The following is an 8,351-nucleotide window of genomic DNA, read 5'->3' as shown; positions in this document are numbered from 1 at the left end:
TGATGATGATGATGATGATGATGATGATGAGGAGGAGGAGGAGGAGGAGGAGGAGGAGGGGGAGGAGGAGAAAAATGAGAATGAGAATGATCATGATTTGTAAAGTGCTGCCTACCCAAAAAATTGTAAACCAACAACACCTCAGACAGTCTAAATTCAAAACGCTCCAGCTTCTGTTGAACTATTAATGGGCACGTTAAAGGCCGTTGAATTATCATTAAGAAAAAAACCCCTTAATAAGTAGAATCTTCTTGAGCGCTCAGATATTTCCTAAGTTCAACTTGTATCGAATTCAGAAGAAAAAAATACACCAACTACCAGTGCTGTAAAAGAACACCTCACAACTTGAATATCATAATTTATCAGTTCCCTCACCTCTCTTGCCCCTCCCCTTCCACCGTTAAATCCAAGGATCTTGCGGCAGCCCCCCCCCTCTTTCCATTCTCAGTACTGGACCTGTTTTTCATTTAACCTCTCCCCGAATACCCAACTGGATCCCTTAACATGAATCAAAAGTCCAGTGTGAACTAATTAACTTCTTCTTTCACCCTATCCTCTTCCCCAGCTGTCTGCTAGGTTCTTCAAGCCAAAAGATATTCTGTGATTTCTGTACTTACAACCTGTCCTCACACTCAGGCCCTACCTTTCCCCACTACAATTTCTACCTAAATTGCTTCTTAAAACAGTTCTTCGACAGCTTTTAACAGATGTTCTCTACCTTCTTACACGGTTGACCTCTGCACACCCTCTGCCTCTATCCAGAGTAACAAAAACGCTAAATAGTTAGATACATGTGTGATTCTCACTTCTTTCGTTCAGTGTGTTTTGTTTTCTGTCTTTTTGACCTTGGTTCTTTCTAATATACTGGGTGATTTTTTTTAAAACCCACAATAAAACTGTACAGTTATTTTTCTGAATATCTTGCACGAAAATTGTTCTACAATGCTGTAATTTGGAACACACATAATTCACTCAAAAGGAATTTGTTTGATATAAATACACGAAGAAGAAACTTATTTTGAAAACGGAAATGGCTTACAGAAAAAGCACACAGAAAACGCAAAGCTCTCCATTTTTTTAAAATCCTGTGAAGGAAGTCGTGAAAAAATTGGTCGACTTTTCTTTTTTTTTTTCTCTTTGACATTTTATTTTCCCTCCCTGAAACATTTAAACAATATTTAATTTCTGTTTTAAAGTTTTAAAAACTAACGATTTCATTCTGGATTTCCTAGAAGCAGTGCTCTACATGCGCTCCTTTGAACTCAACACATTTTAAATGCGTCGTTCGAAATGTTCACGGGTGTCCAAACACAAGGACCTTCCGAACTATGAGTATTCAAAGCCACATGCACTGTACATATCCAGTATGGAATGGGGTGTCCAATAGACAGCATTTTTAGAGTTAACATATCCCGCAGGACGAAAATGGGCTTTGCGTTAAACTAAAATTTAATGTCATCGAGGAAATGATCCCACTTTTCAAGGCAATAGAGGAATCATGAACACACTGCCATGCTCTGATCCATGTCATCTGGGCCTACCGAAGATGAAAGTGGTACAGTCGTAGGTTAAGATCTGCCATGAAAATGCAGACTGTAGGGGTGTGGGAAAGTCCTAGCTCCATATTGGCTACGGACAGACTTCTCATGGGACTACTGAAATCTGCACCTGGTGACGTTTAAAGAGCTGCGCATGGTGCATATTAGACCTGAAGTGGTCATTTTAAATAAATCATTTAGTTCAGATTCAGTACATACGAAATATCAGGGATGGTGAGTTTGTGGAGAGGTAATGTTCAATACAAAAAGCTCTCTGTTCTTTACTAACCTTGACCAAGATCTCAGCAGGCAAACGAAATTTCAGAAAAATAATGTCTGCAGACTTTTGGTGACTTGTTAGACTGCTGCAGCTTGCAATATGACGCGATTGTTGCAACTTTGAGTGGTTGGCCAAATGCAAACTGGTGCGTCATGCTACGAAAAAGGGGACAAGGTTGAATATGGGTTGTTTTTTTAATGCGCCATATAGAGCTACATTAAATGGACTTAACTAAAAAAAACACATCAGATTAATTCCTTTTTGGCTTCTAAAGATTATGTACAAATCTGAAAGGCAAAACTTCAGTATGGAGAAAGATGTACAAAACAAGTTGTATAGTTTTATTTGGATCACCCTGTAGTTCGGTGAAAACAATACCGAGAACAACGTGTGTGTGTCTGTGTGTGTGTGTGTGTGTTTGTGTGTGTGTGTGTGTGTGTGTGTGTGTCTCCTTTGAACTCCTTTTCTGCTGTCTAATCATGTCTGCTTTCGTCTCCAATTTCTGCCTCCCCCCTCCCCACTTATTTTGCCCCCTTCCCAGGGCCCCTGACTCTCTCTCTGCAGCCTTTCTATTGCTCCTCCTTGGCTCCTTCTTACTGCTGTCTTTCAATCAAGGATAAGGGCGAAAAATCTCGGAATTCTCGTGTACCAGTGGCGCATGTTAAAGATCCCATGGTAGTCCAAAATCGATAAGAGTAGGCTTTGGCCGCCATCCAGGCAAAATTCAAAATTCACTACCTACTGAAAATGTTTAATGTGTCCCGCGCTCATATGATCTTATGCAGTTGTGAGCGCCGTAAAACACTTACTACTACTACTGCTACTACTACTACTGCTACTACTACTACTACTACTACTACTACTACTACTACTACTACTACTACTACTACCAGGTGTGTATCTTGCTTCCTCACCCATTTGTTAAAGAGTCAAGAACCTAGTTGTAGGTTGATTGTTGAAGCACAAAAGACAAGGGCTGCCATATATTTCTAATCGGAATTTATTTTGTGGCCAATGCAAATCTCGTATGCCTTCTCACTGCTATTCACTTTCATTTGCTGTCTCTCCTCTCTCTGTTGAGTGTAAACTGATATAAATCATTCTAGGCCTACGTTGTATAGGAATAATTGCAGCTGTTTGAAAAACAGTTGTAAAATAGACGATAGTACCGCCAGGGGATACCGGACTAACAGGAAATTCCTAGACTAAGAGTTGATGCCGTTGGCGACTGTTCAAAGCGTTTTATTTCCTTCTTTTGAAAACAAAAATCCATTTTCACCGTTCCATTTTCATTTTCTTTTTTTTTCTTCTTCCAGCTCCCATTCACCTTTCCCCCTTCCTCCGACATGTTATTCACCTTTTTTTCCCTTTCTTTCTTTCTTCGCCTCCTTTTCTCCCGCCATCTCTTCAACATTTTGACCTCATTCTAGTCCCTTTCTCTGCCCCACGCTCCTCTGTATGTTCTTCGTTCTCAACTTCTGCTCTACCCGTCTCTTTTGTTCTTTACACTCCCATTCACTCCAGGCACTCTTTTTTCTGTTGCGTTTAAGAGGGGTCCAAATAGTACGAGGCCAGGAGCATTCTCCCTTATTTCTGTCTCCTATCAAGGCAAAACGGTCCTTCATCTTTGGAATTGTTTATTCTGTGCCTGGTTAGTTGTTTAACTGATTCAAAACTAGAATTGCATACAGTACAAAACAGTCAGTTTTTTTTTGGTTTTTCCCCTAAGACTGACAATCCTCTTTCTCCTCTTTATCTACTCCCAGCACCCACCACCACACACCCCCTGTAATCTTTGTGTTACACCATTTGCCAGCCCTATTCACGAATTGATTATTTAGCTTTCTCCTTTCCTCCACAACACCTCAGTTGCGATTGCCGCTCTTCAAAATTCCATTTTCGAAGTCCCAATAATGTAGACAGTAAATATGATTGTTCTACAACCTTCAGTTCTCATAATCACTCAACTAAATTAAACCCCTAAGCTCACAAGTTCGGAACAGTAAATTTTGATCACAGAATTAAACTTTATGCAAAATGAGTGTCAAGGGAGAATGCACACGATAAGGCTATAGACAAATAACGCTGAGTTCAGTTTCTAGACATCAGTAAAAATGTGTACCATTGCTATTTCGTCAGATTAAATTGTAATCTATTTATTACGAATTTTTAGAATGGAGAGAAGGTATAGATAGCATTGCTAATAAGTGCAATTTCCATACAACTTTTCAGTTAGTATGTGGTTTGAAAAGATCGTACATTTTCTGCATGTTTGGATTTCAAACTTAAACGAAAATGGTCAATAAAAAAATCCATTAACCATGCTACTCTTAGGTGTCTAGTTTAGGCGAGTTACTGAACAGTAACTTTGTTCTGTTATCAGCCATAATTTTTATTGTCACAGTAGGAAGTCCACTCTGCGACAAACACATAGCCAGAGCTCCGCGAAGGTTCCATGGAAGAGATTACGACAGTTCCTGGCAAAGAACTTTTGAAAATAGATCTATAATATTATTATCTTCTACTCTGGCGCGTTTTAGTCGGCTTAATCTGATTAATATTGTACAATGAGCCATATTTGCGTTTCGTTTTCAATGGAGCTGCAATGTCCAACTAGCCTCGCCAACCTCAAAACGGTAGAGATCCCGCTGTATCCGAAAAGTTATAGTACTCTCGGCGTGCCAGATAGAGATTGCATTTGCATCTGAAGTGAGCTTTGTAAAGGTTTTATTTTCTAGGGTGTGGGGGGGGGGGGGGGAGAGGCTTGTGGCAAAGTTGGATCTGGTAATACTAATAGGAAAACCTGGTTAAAATAATTAGTTTCTAGTGTCGTGAACTCAATCAGACCCACAGCGTCTCAGTCTCCCATCATTTCATTGTTCTCTTACAACATGCTATGGCTCGGATGATGATGATAATGATTTTTTTCATAGTACTACTGCTACTACTAATAATGATAATAGTAAACAAAAAATAATAACAATAATATTAATAATAACAATAATAATAATAATAATAAAATAATAACAATAATAATAAGTTGCTTGTATGTAACGCATTTCCACTCGGAAAGTGTTCAATGCACTGCTGTACATCATTACTGCTTTTCTATTGTTTTTTTAAATTATCATTTCCCTTTGTCATGAATTGAAACAAAGCTAGTACACGACCCCCACCCCACCCCCGGGGGAAGGACGTATAGATTTCTGTTCACTACAGCTGGTTTCTGGTTGTTTTCGCTCCCGTTGTGCACAATGCACCACTGTGCTGTCCAGTGCTCTGCGAATTACAGAGAAATGTAGACCATGAACACCCCAATCAGTAGATAAATATGAAGGAACCCTGAGGTACCTCTTCGTTCCTACTCGCTGGAGCTAGATAATGGTTAATGTCTTGCATATTTGTCTTCATTGATCGTGGCATCTAAGAGACACGATATGTAAACATAATATGTATTATCTAAGTAGAAAGAGCAGCTGTCTGCCAAATTTGCTTTACAGAAAATGTGGTGGGTACGTATGTGCACAGTATGGTGCATTACGTCATGTCTGCTATTTCGATCGTTTTATGTGGGAACTGTTTCTCCGTTGCTATATAAGCACTGTTGACTCGGACTGAAGCAATAGTTTAGTATGAATGGGATTTTTTCGAAGTATCCAATACAAAAAATAGTAAGTGCGATCCGGCGACAGCCGTAATCATAAGAGTGGCCCCGTTTCCTTTCAATGGCGAACTGCTGTGTATGTTTTCCCTGCCAACCACAACTACCGTGTAAGGATGATAGGAAGGGACGAATATGATAAACAGAGTAAAACAAGGAAACTAGAGACCGGAAAAATGAGTCATGCACCAAGTTTTGTTTTTGTACAATTGGCTGACAAAAACTTTTACTAATCAGTGTTACGTCTTAAACCAGGGGTGTCAAAATCAATCGCCTTAGGGACCAAAGTCATATTACACTGAAGGTTGAGGGCCAAACTGGATAAACACTTATTGGACAGGGGAAAACCTGAACATTTTTATTAACAATGACATGAACTAAAATAGACAAAAGTTAAAATAATGACAAATCAAGGCTAGTCAGTTTTCCGTCGTATGTCAGTATGTCAAAGCTGGATGTTTGGCATCATTTCTTGGCAACAAGTTAATTTATATTTGGAGTAAGGTTGTGTGTTACGGCGGTTCTCAGGATGGACTGCCTAAGATGCTCTCGTTGGTCGTTGCTCCCCAGACAAGGAAAACCGCTACCCTCTCATGCCCCCCAGAAGAAGAAGAGGAAGAAGAGGAAGAAGAGGAAGAAGAAGAAGAAGAAGAAGAAGAAGAAGAAGAAGAAGAAGAAGAAGAAGAACAACAACAACAACAACAGCAGCAATAACATCAACAACAATAACAACAACGCTCTATCTGGTTTTCTTTTTCCATTGCGTATTACAGACTTTTAAAAAAGCGGTGATTGATACATAAAGCAAAACAAGAAGGGCAGTAAGCAAGAGGAAAATACTGTCCAGCCATTTAGATGAGACGGAAAATAACTAAAGCGAAAGTTGTCACTTTACGAAAGACACTGATAATATTGTTTTACAAAACAAACTATATTGCAGCAATTTCCTCACTTTATAGAAGTGTGTCATTCAAAAAGCGCAAAGGACAGGTCAGAGGAGGGGAGAGGGGGCATGAAGTAGAGCACGGCTGGCATCTCTTCTGGATATTATTCTGGAGTCATCCTGCCGTTACAGCAATCACAGTAAGGCCAAGACTGTTTATATCGAAAGCTGAAAAGTGAAATTTCGACACAATAATGACTTGAAAACAAAATTACGACAATCTAACTGTTTTTTTTGGGCAATTTGTCCCACAACTAAAAGAAAAGTGTTTATTAATTTTGTTGTCCTCCTTCCCCTTAAGGCTCGGGACAATAATAATAATGATAATAACAATAATAATAAAAATAATAATAATTATAAAAAAATGATTTAAAAAACAGTAATAACAAAGTGAATTTATAAAGCGCATCTCCACTAAAAAAGTTTTTAACACATTTTACAATTGTTGTTTTTTATACAAAGAATCTAACTATAGTTCTTCCTCTCCTCAATTACATATAACATATTATTGATAAGTGGTAGTAAAATTAATATAAGGGGAGTCATTCATTCGTTGTCGAGAGAATGAGATAGATAGATAGATAGATAAATAGATAGATAGAGAGAGAGAGAGAGAGAGAGAGAGAGAGAGAGAGTGAGAGAGAGAGAGAGAGAGAGAGAGTGAGAGAGAGAGAGAGAGAGAGAGAGAGAGAGAGAGAGAGAGAGAGAGAGAGAGAGAGAGAGAGAGAGAGAGGGTAGTTTCAGAAAAAGTGGTTCTACTGTTAAGGAAGTGACACGGAAGACTAATATAGGTATAAAGGTCAGATTATCAAACTTTCCCATATAAAGACAGTAAAGAAGAAAACTCAATTTTTTTTTTTTACAAAGACTGCAACTTAATCAAAGAGCATCTGTGAAGCCCCATCTCCCAGAAAGAAAACACGGGATGCTGTGAACCCTTGAAAGTGACATCTTGCCCTATTTCTCTTCTCTTTGTTTTGTTTTTGTAAAGTGTTTTACGGCGCTCGCAACTGCATAAGGTCATATGAGCGCGCGGGACACACCTAATATTTTCAGTTGGTAGGAAATTTAGAATTTTGTCTAGGTGGCGGCCGAAGCCTACTCATATCGATTTTAGACCACCAAGGGATCTTTCACATGCGCAACTTGCACACGGGCCCTCCGAGATTTTTCGCCCTTGTCCGAGAAGGCTAGGTGTAGATCTTTCCTACCAGACGATCAGGGGTGTGGCTGAATGACAGCAGTAAGAAAAAGCGAAGGAGTAGCAGTAGAAAGGCTGCAGAAAGAATCAGGAGCCCAGAGGAAGGGGCAAAGGATGTGAGGGGGTGGGGGCAGAAAGAGGAGACGAAAGCAGACGACAGAACATTGCTAGAGAGCAGGAAATGAGGTGAAAGGAGACAAAGTTAGAGAAGAAATTTTTTTCGGTCGCTACCCGGATTCGAACCCGGGACCTTTTGAATGAGAGGCCAACACCTTAACCTCTAGGCCACCTTTCTCTACTTTTAAACTTGCACTTCTGACGGAGGTCAATCTTTCGTTAGAGTCCTGCAGACTTCACACCTCTAACGGGACGGCTTAAAGTATTATAAAACGCCACTCACATTTACTTAAACCGCAAACGTCTGAGTGGCAGATTAAATCTGGAATTCACAGAGCTAGCTATAAAACGTAAGATCATACATGTACTATTTTTGGCGATTTTCTTTTTTTCTGTCTCAGTTGAGTTTACGTTATCAAGCAAACTATTTGAAAAATGCTAGTTATGAGACGGAGGCGTTTGATACATGTATTTATCTGTAGTGCTGTACTTCAACACGGTGTTAAAGAAAGCCTGAAAAAGTATCTCTCTCTCTCTCTCTCTCTCCCTCTCTCTGTAAATATATATTTATATATATTTATATATATATATATATATATATATATATATAT

The sequence above is a fragment of the Aplysia californica genome, unplaced genomic scaffold (genome assembly GCF_000002075.1).
Source record: "Aplysia californica isolate F4 #8 unplaced genomic scaffold, AplCal3.0 scaffold00007, whole genome shotgun sequence".
Classification (NCBI taxonomy): Eukaryota; Metazoa; Mollusca; class Gastropoda; order Aplysiida; family Aplysiidae; genus Aplysia; species Aplysia californica.
Note: the sequence above shows the minus strand (reverse complement) of the source record.